At 33.0% G+C, this 7,515-nt stretch overlaps 1 long non-coding RNA gene across 1 annotated transcript; it reads left to right on the plus strand.

Moving 5' to 3' along the window:
* Positions 1 to 4,609: 4,609 nt before the first annotated feature.
* On the plus strand, positions 4,610 to 7,030 carry LOC111876946 (uncharacterized). Its single transcript, XR_008229467.1, has 3 exons — positions 4,610 to 4,878; positions 4,960 to 6,443; positions 6,632 to 7,030. It is a non-coding gene; the product is annotated as an uncharacterized LOC111876946 (long non-coding RNA).
* Positions 7,031 to 7,515: the final 485 nt, after the last annotated feature.

Below are 7,515 nucleotides of genomic sequence, written 5' to 3' on the forward strand. Positions count from 1 at the left end.
CAGAGTATATAGCAGCGAGTGAAGCAGCGAAGGAGGCGATATGGCTAAAGAACTTCATCGGAGACCTTGGAGTTGTACCAGCTATTAAGGAACCTATAGAGATTTTCTGTGACAACAATGCTGCGGTTATCTTAGCCAAGGAACCAAGAGATCATGGCAGATCCCGACACATTGACAGAAAATATCACTTCATAAGGCACAAGATTGAAGAAGGACTCCTTGTGACAAGGAGGATATCGTCAGATGAGAATCCTGCAGATCCCCTTACGAAGGGACTGACGAGGGTTAAGCATTTTCAGCATGCGAGACGCATCGGGCTGAGGGACGATATTAGTTTTACAGATTAGATAGTTTTCCTGAAACTTGTAAAATGTAATCGACGTTTGATGATGAATAAAATTTGTGATTTATTTATGAGTAAAGTGTTACTATCATTGTCAATTATTTACTATTGTTTCAGTTTTGCATGTTTTGACTTCCAGAATAATTAATTTGTTCAAACCTCCACAATCGATCATACGTCGGAAGTAGGTATGAATCAAGATTGTCATGAATTGGGTTTGTAGATGCCTTAAAGGTGCTTAGGCATGGCAATGGTTGCTGCAACATTCATGAGTACTCATAAGTTATGAGTATTGGTATAAACCCACGCTCACTTGTATCACTTCATGGAATTTATCTCGAGTGATCGTGAGACGATAACATCATATAAATCTTTAAACCTAGAGATATGAGTTGTTACCTATGAGTTGGTTGTGCATTGATTGCACGTAAACGCATCAGTAACTTGATGTTATAAAACGTGCCTTTGTGTACAATTCAATAAGTAGTAGAACAAGCATATCAGTCGAAGTTTATCTGTTCCTTCTAGAAATAGAAGCGATATCCGGGCCCCTCGATGATTTTGTGTTGACCCATATACCAGGCCTGGTCAGAACTAAACCGATGTGTTCAGTGAAGTTCTTCGTCAAACAAATCGGATAATCGAGAAACAACTGCTAGACAATAAGCAAGACATAGTTCCATGTGTTTGTCCGGCTGATATCATGAGAACAGAGGATTATGTGATCACTTATCTAAAATGGCGCTTCATAGTTCGACAGAGTCTTCATTGTTCGAGGGAGTTTTCGAGAGCTACGATTGTTGGTTGGTTCCTGAAGTTATAGGCAAATATAGTTATTAGACTTATCCAAGTGGGAGTCTGTTGGATAAGGTGTCTAAGTCCATAACTTATTTGGTATATACTTGACCCGACCGGCATGGTCCATTTGGGTTGCATCTCATCCAAACTATTATGGATAATTTTATGAGAGTTATACACATATGTTTATTAATATATTATGAGTTATAATATATTAATATGAAGTTACGTTATTTAATTAGTTTTAGTCTTAAATTAATTATGGATTAATTTAGAGATTAAAAGGAATACTAATTAAATTATGGGCTATTTGTTTTATATAGTGTGGGCTAATACTCATTTGTTAATGGGCTAGGCTTATGTGGAAGTCCATGGATGATCCATGGAGCTTTTAACCCATGGATCCTTTGAATAGGAAAAGACATGGGTTATTAGGGTTTCACCCTAACCATGCATACTATATAAGCATGCTTATAGAGCATGAAAAGGTAGCCTAAGATAGCCTAAGAGAAAGCTAGTGTTCTAGTGTGTGTGTGCATGTGTGTGGCCGAAAATACAAGAGTGTGTATACTCTCTCAAAGTTTTCCAAGAGTTTGTGGTGTTTGTGATTCCATTTGAGGCATTCACACTATTGGTGCTTGGCCCTCAAACTCCTAAGAACCCAACACAACAAAAGGTATGTAATCTCTTCTAACTCTTTTATGTTGAAATGTTCCCCATGCCATGTTAGATAGGTTATAAACCTTGGAAAATTATTATTTTGCATGTATTTAGACAAACATAGATCCAAGGTTTATTAGGGTTGCATGCACACTTAGGAAGTGTTAGATTGCTCAAAACCCAACAGGTATATCATAGTTTTGATTTTTCCGCTACCTATTTTAGAGTGTATTTGATGTATAGAAAACCCAACAGTACGTTAGGCGTACCTTTTGAGTACATTGTGCATACTCGTGTGGAGTCCTGTTTCTGGATGGTGAGTACGTCATGCATACGAGCTGAGTACGCTGGGCATACCCAGCCAGGAGTTTGACTTCTTGACTTGTTGACTTTAACTTCCATTGACCGTTGACTTTTTGAACAAGTTTGACCTTTGGTCAAAGTTGAGGATTTTGGGCTATTAATTAAGATTTCATCTGGTTCTGGTGTTAGTGGATTCACGGGTGCAAGCAGTGTATAAAAGAGATCGTATCGTAGTGTTTCAGAGTTCTTCGATTAAGGTAAGTCTTCTCACTTTGCTCATGGGTCAAAGGCATGAATGTCTACCCACAAAATTATATATATATATATATATATATATATATATATATATATATATATATATATATATATATATATATATATATATATGATGCTTGTTGTCCTTGTGACTCTTGTATGCTTGCATGTGTGGTAGTATATACGCCCTGACCAGATAGGTCTTAATGTTGTTACTGTGATATATGATATTGTGTGTGTTGAGACTTCGAGTAGTCTCTAGGGTTGTTGATAACTCACAAGGCGTGTTGTTTGCCCATTGAGACTTCGAGTAGTCTCCAGGGTTGTGGATAATCCATAATTGTTTATTTGTGTTGTACTGTTTGTGGTATTTTGGGGAACTCACTAAGTTTTATGCTTACGATTTGTGGTTTAAATGTTTCAAGTTTTCTTATATTAAAGGAGGGCCCCGCTCAATTGCATCGCATCAATGGGAGATTTGTGTACATGATAACATTTGACGATACTTTGATAAATGTTTTAAGATTAAATGGTCTTATCTAATATTTTTGTAGTTGTGATTTGAATAAACACGTAAATTTTTAATTGGAAATTTGGAGCGTTACACCTCCCTTATGCCGGTGGACTTATGCATAGTTCGACTAATAATGTTTTAATTAAACATGCGAGGGCACAGGTTTTAATTTGTGTTATACGTACAGTAGTCATATATATATATATATATATATATATATATATATATATATATATATATATATATATATATATATAAAATAGTTTTATAACTATTAAATTTATGTCTTATTAATTATTCAAATTTAATTCTCTATTAAATAATATTAAACATTTAGATTTAATTTTAATTTAAATAATAGTTAAAAATCTTGAATATTTAAATTTTAAATCCAATTATACTATATATTAAATTTCTCCGTCGTTAGCTACAATAAATTTGCTAAGGATAGGGCAAAAATGGTCCTTCCTTTATTTATACACGTCTACTTTTGTCTTTCTTTTTCCGTCTTTGTTTTTTGGACAGTTTCTGCCATTTGATCGATTTTTGTTGCTACGTGTTTGCTGCATGTTGTCTTCACCGTTTTCTCACCCAATCACTTTTGGATTGCTGGCGTTTTTGCCGATATGATGGTTCCACCGGTAATTCTTCATTACCGACTGCTTTTATCTATCTTCCACCCGAACTTCTATCTTTCACTCGAATCCATCTTCTACACCTCGCATGTTTCCCACCGCCACCACAATTCTCGATTTTACGTCTCCTTTAGATTTGAGAAGGACCTACATCAATAGCTTTTCATCTTCTTCCGTACTCTCTGCTCATCGTCATCTGCTCCTTCCATTGTCGTCTACTCTTTTCGATTCCTTTCGTTAAAATCTTTTACCCTCATAGCGTCAACTATTTTTAAGTTTCTACTCACCCTCGCTGAGAAGAAGGCGTCGAACCACCATGAAAATTCAAGTTGGAAATTAGGGCTTTTTTTGTTTTTTTTTGTTTTCCATTCTTCAGTATACGGATGCTCACCCATCCTCCATCTAAGTCTTTTGTTGACAGAGGAAGACATACAAGTAATCACCTGCTTCCAAGCTTTACAAGCCAGAAAGTTACACCACTTTCCCACAACGCTATGTTATCAAATCTAAATGGTGGGGCGTTGCACATAACAATGAACCGGTTTTTGCTTATATTGGAGCCGAAGGACCCATAGATGGTGACATCAACATCCCCGGATTTCTTCCTGAAAACGCCCCACGTTTCAGGGATCTTATTGTGTGTATAAAGGTATGTATTTAGGATTTATTACCTAAAAGCGAGAAATTACAACGTATCATACTTTTTGTTTCTTTTCTTTCTATTACAGCATCAGTTTAATGGAAAATCGATTCCAGTGTGGTCAATGGCAGAATCGGTAAAAAAACAAGAATTTGTATTGGTATTTCAATTCAGCTCAAGCATTGGCAGATTATGCAGAAGTACATGAACATGTCAACAAAAACTTACATTCACATAATTCTCCTGTCATCGTTATTGGAGGCCCTTATGGTGGAAGTAAGTCATCTAACCTAGAACAAAATCAATTCTTTTTACGTTTATTAGACCCTTAAACTCAATTATTTATCTAATTAACGATTTATTAAACTGAAATTTTAGTGCTTGGAAAAGATTCAATCCGGCTTCTTATTTTCACATGTGGTGATATTCTTTACTTTCAGCTTCTTTCTTCTCACTGGTGTTGGCATTTTCTCAACTCTAACTTTCATTCCTTAAATGCAAGTCTAAAGGTTTTTGGAAATTGATTTGGGTTTTTATTATTATTGGAATCTTAGAATTAATAGTTTTATACTTCCACCGACGTATTGAATGTTGTATTTATGTTACAAGTGTGTGTTGGTTATAACAAAATTGAATGATTTGATTTGAGTAGGTTAAAGAGAAAGTAGGAAGAATATCCCCACAGATGTGTGAATATTTTTTGAAGCCTTTCTAAATAAACATGGAAGAGGTATGAAAATTATCCATACATACATACATATTTGATTTGGTTTTATAATAAATCCGTAACAATTTGTTTTTATTATTCCAGGAGGACTGCTGCTTCACAATGAGCGGTTGAGTACCAGATGTTTAACCAACACCTCTCCACAGATGTTTAACCAACACCTCTCCAGATGTTCAACATCATACGACTTTTGTATCTTACTACCAAGATGTCACTGTTATTTTGGATAACATATATCTTTAGGTATTTCCTGTGATCTTCTATTGATTTTCCTTTTGTTTTTACTGTCTACTTGATTATGAAGTTATAAGCACATATTTGTGCATTATTCCTTCAACAAAAAATTTAGAAAACAATCAATTAACTTTTCTTTATCCACTTTGATGTGTTCAGTTCAGCCCTAACACATTGCAGTCAAGGTTCCACAAATTAGAGAGTGTCAGATTATGGTTTCAGACCATGTGAAGGATTTCAAAGCGTTGTCGCTTTCAAACTTCCGATTTCATCTATTTCTTTTCTAGCTTTCAAAAAATCTGAAGTGGTTTCAAACTTCTTATTGAAATACTTCTTGGACATGTATTTGTTGTCCACTCATTCAAAAAAATCTATGTGTTATGTTTTAACTTCACAGTTGCTGCTACTTTTATATGCTACAATATGATAAATAAATAAATAAAACCACAAATATCTAAAACTATGTCTTTTTGTAACATGTTGGTGATTTTTTTAGGAACATCTTAACCAAAACAATCAATTATTTGATTATTCAGAAGGATTTTTTTGTCATTTTTTTATAAAGTATGTACAATTGATATAAGTGGATTAAGTTTTAACCTTAAAAAATGCACATACATCCATATTACTTTTATGTATAACATTTTGTTTTTTTTCTGAACCTCATAATCATCAATCTGTCAGGATTGAATCTTATTTTCGGTAATGCCCACATATATCATGAGAAGAAAAAGAATGACACTAAAGGGGTAACATCCATTTTTTTTTTGACTTATATACCCTTTTGTTCAATAGCTATAACAGAGCCAAACAAGAGTATATTTTGTAATCTTATTTATACATTATTAAATGAGTTCTAATATAGACGCTGATACATGACATTTTCTTCGAACTTTTGTTTATTTTATACATACATGTTTGAAAAAACATTCCTCTACTCTTATGCAATGTTGTGCTATTTTCTTTTCCGGGTAAAAGTGGCTATAGTATCAAATTGAGTTTCGGAATCATGGTCAGACAGCAAATACAAGTTCAGACCAAAATAACCCTATAAATAGATGATGTGGTATCACTAATAACTCAATTTCTATTTCAATATTTCTAAAAGTCTTACCATTTACAGTAGCGAAAATCGCTTGGATAACATTGCTACAATTAGATAAGAGTTTTGAAAGTACACTGCTATAATGCCGAGTGTCTCATAACAACTCCTTATGTAGTCCCTTATAGGTACGTTTTTACTTTTTACAATATTAATGATAATGTAACTTATTGTTATTTTATTTTCAGTTGTTTATGTGTTTTTTTTTTCAGATTATCCTCAACCAACAAAGGTAAAATATGAAATCCTCCATATTTTCTATTAATGTTGATAAAAAAAACTTGTAAGATATGTATAAGGCATATACTATCCTAACATTTTAAAACAAGAATTAAATTCTTTGGCTTTCTCATTTGAAATTTATGCTCTTTTTTATTTATCGTTGACTATGATCAACCATTTGTCTCTTCATGTATTTAGGATCCAACACAAGTCGACCTGTTTGGCACAATACACCATTCCCTACTTTTGGCACAAAGACCTATCTCTCCTTTATTGTTGTAAGATTAAACAATTATCACAGGTTAAGATTAATCATATTTTTATATTATTCTAACTTTCACCACTTTTTTTAATTACATCTATCTATTTTTTATCATGATACTTTACTTTTTGCAGCATGAGGTTTATGACAAAACCCCATTTGCTACTTCAAGTTATGGGAAATCGTAGAGATGACAAATTAGGTAAACTGGTCATTTCAGGATCACTGATTGTATTATTGCTTTTGTAACTTAGGATTAGACTTTTAATTCTTATACAATTTATCCAAATTCAATTTTTTGTAACTATATTTGTTACCCATAATAACAATATATACTTACATTTCAATACCAATATCAGCAATGGTCATCAAATCGCCAACGATATATTGAGGATCCTGTCAGTGTTCTTTGACATTAGTGGCAAATTTAACCCTCGCGAAGCGGGGTTTCCTATCTAGTTACAATAATATTTAAAACTAAGAGACTTATCAATTTAAATTTATTTTAAATATTCAAATTTAACCAATATTAAATAATATTTGAAATTTCAAACTTAATTTAAATATTTACATTTAACTTATTTTTAAATTAATTTTTTAAATTCGGTATTAAATTAGCAAAATTAAGATGGGGCGCATCGCGTCTTACAAATATTTTTTTTTTTGTTTTTTTATTCAACAATGCATGTTACTTAAAAACTAATGCATCTAATACCATTATTAGGAATTAAGGTATTTTATACACACTAGCTTACCCAAGGGAAAACAATTAAAACCCTATGTTTACATGCAACATAAGGAGATAGGATTTTACTATAAT

Source organism: Lactuca sativa, chromosome 1, assembly GCF_002870075.4.
Source record: "Lactuca sativa cultivar Salinas chromosome 1, Lsat_Salinas_v11, whole genome shotgun sequence".
NCBI classification, from domain to species: Eukaryota; Viridiplantae; Streptophyta; class Magnoliopsida; order Asterales; family Asteraceae; genus Lactuca; species Lactuca sativa.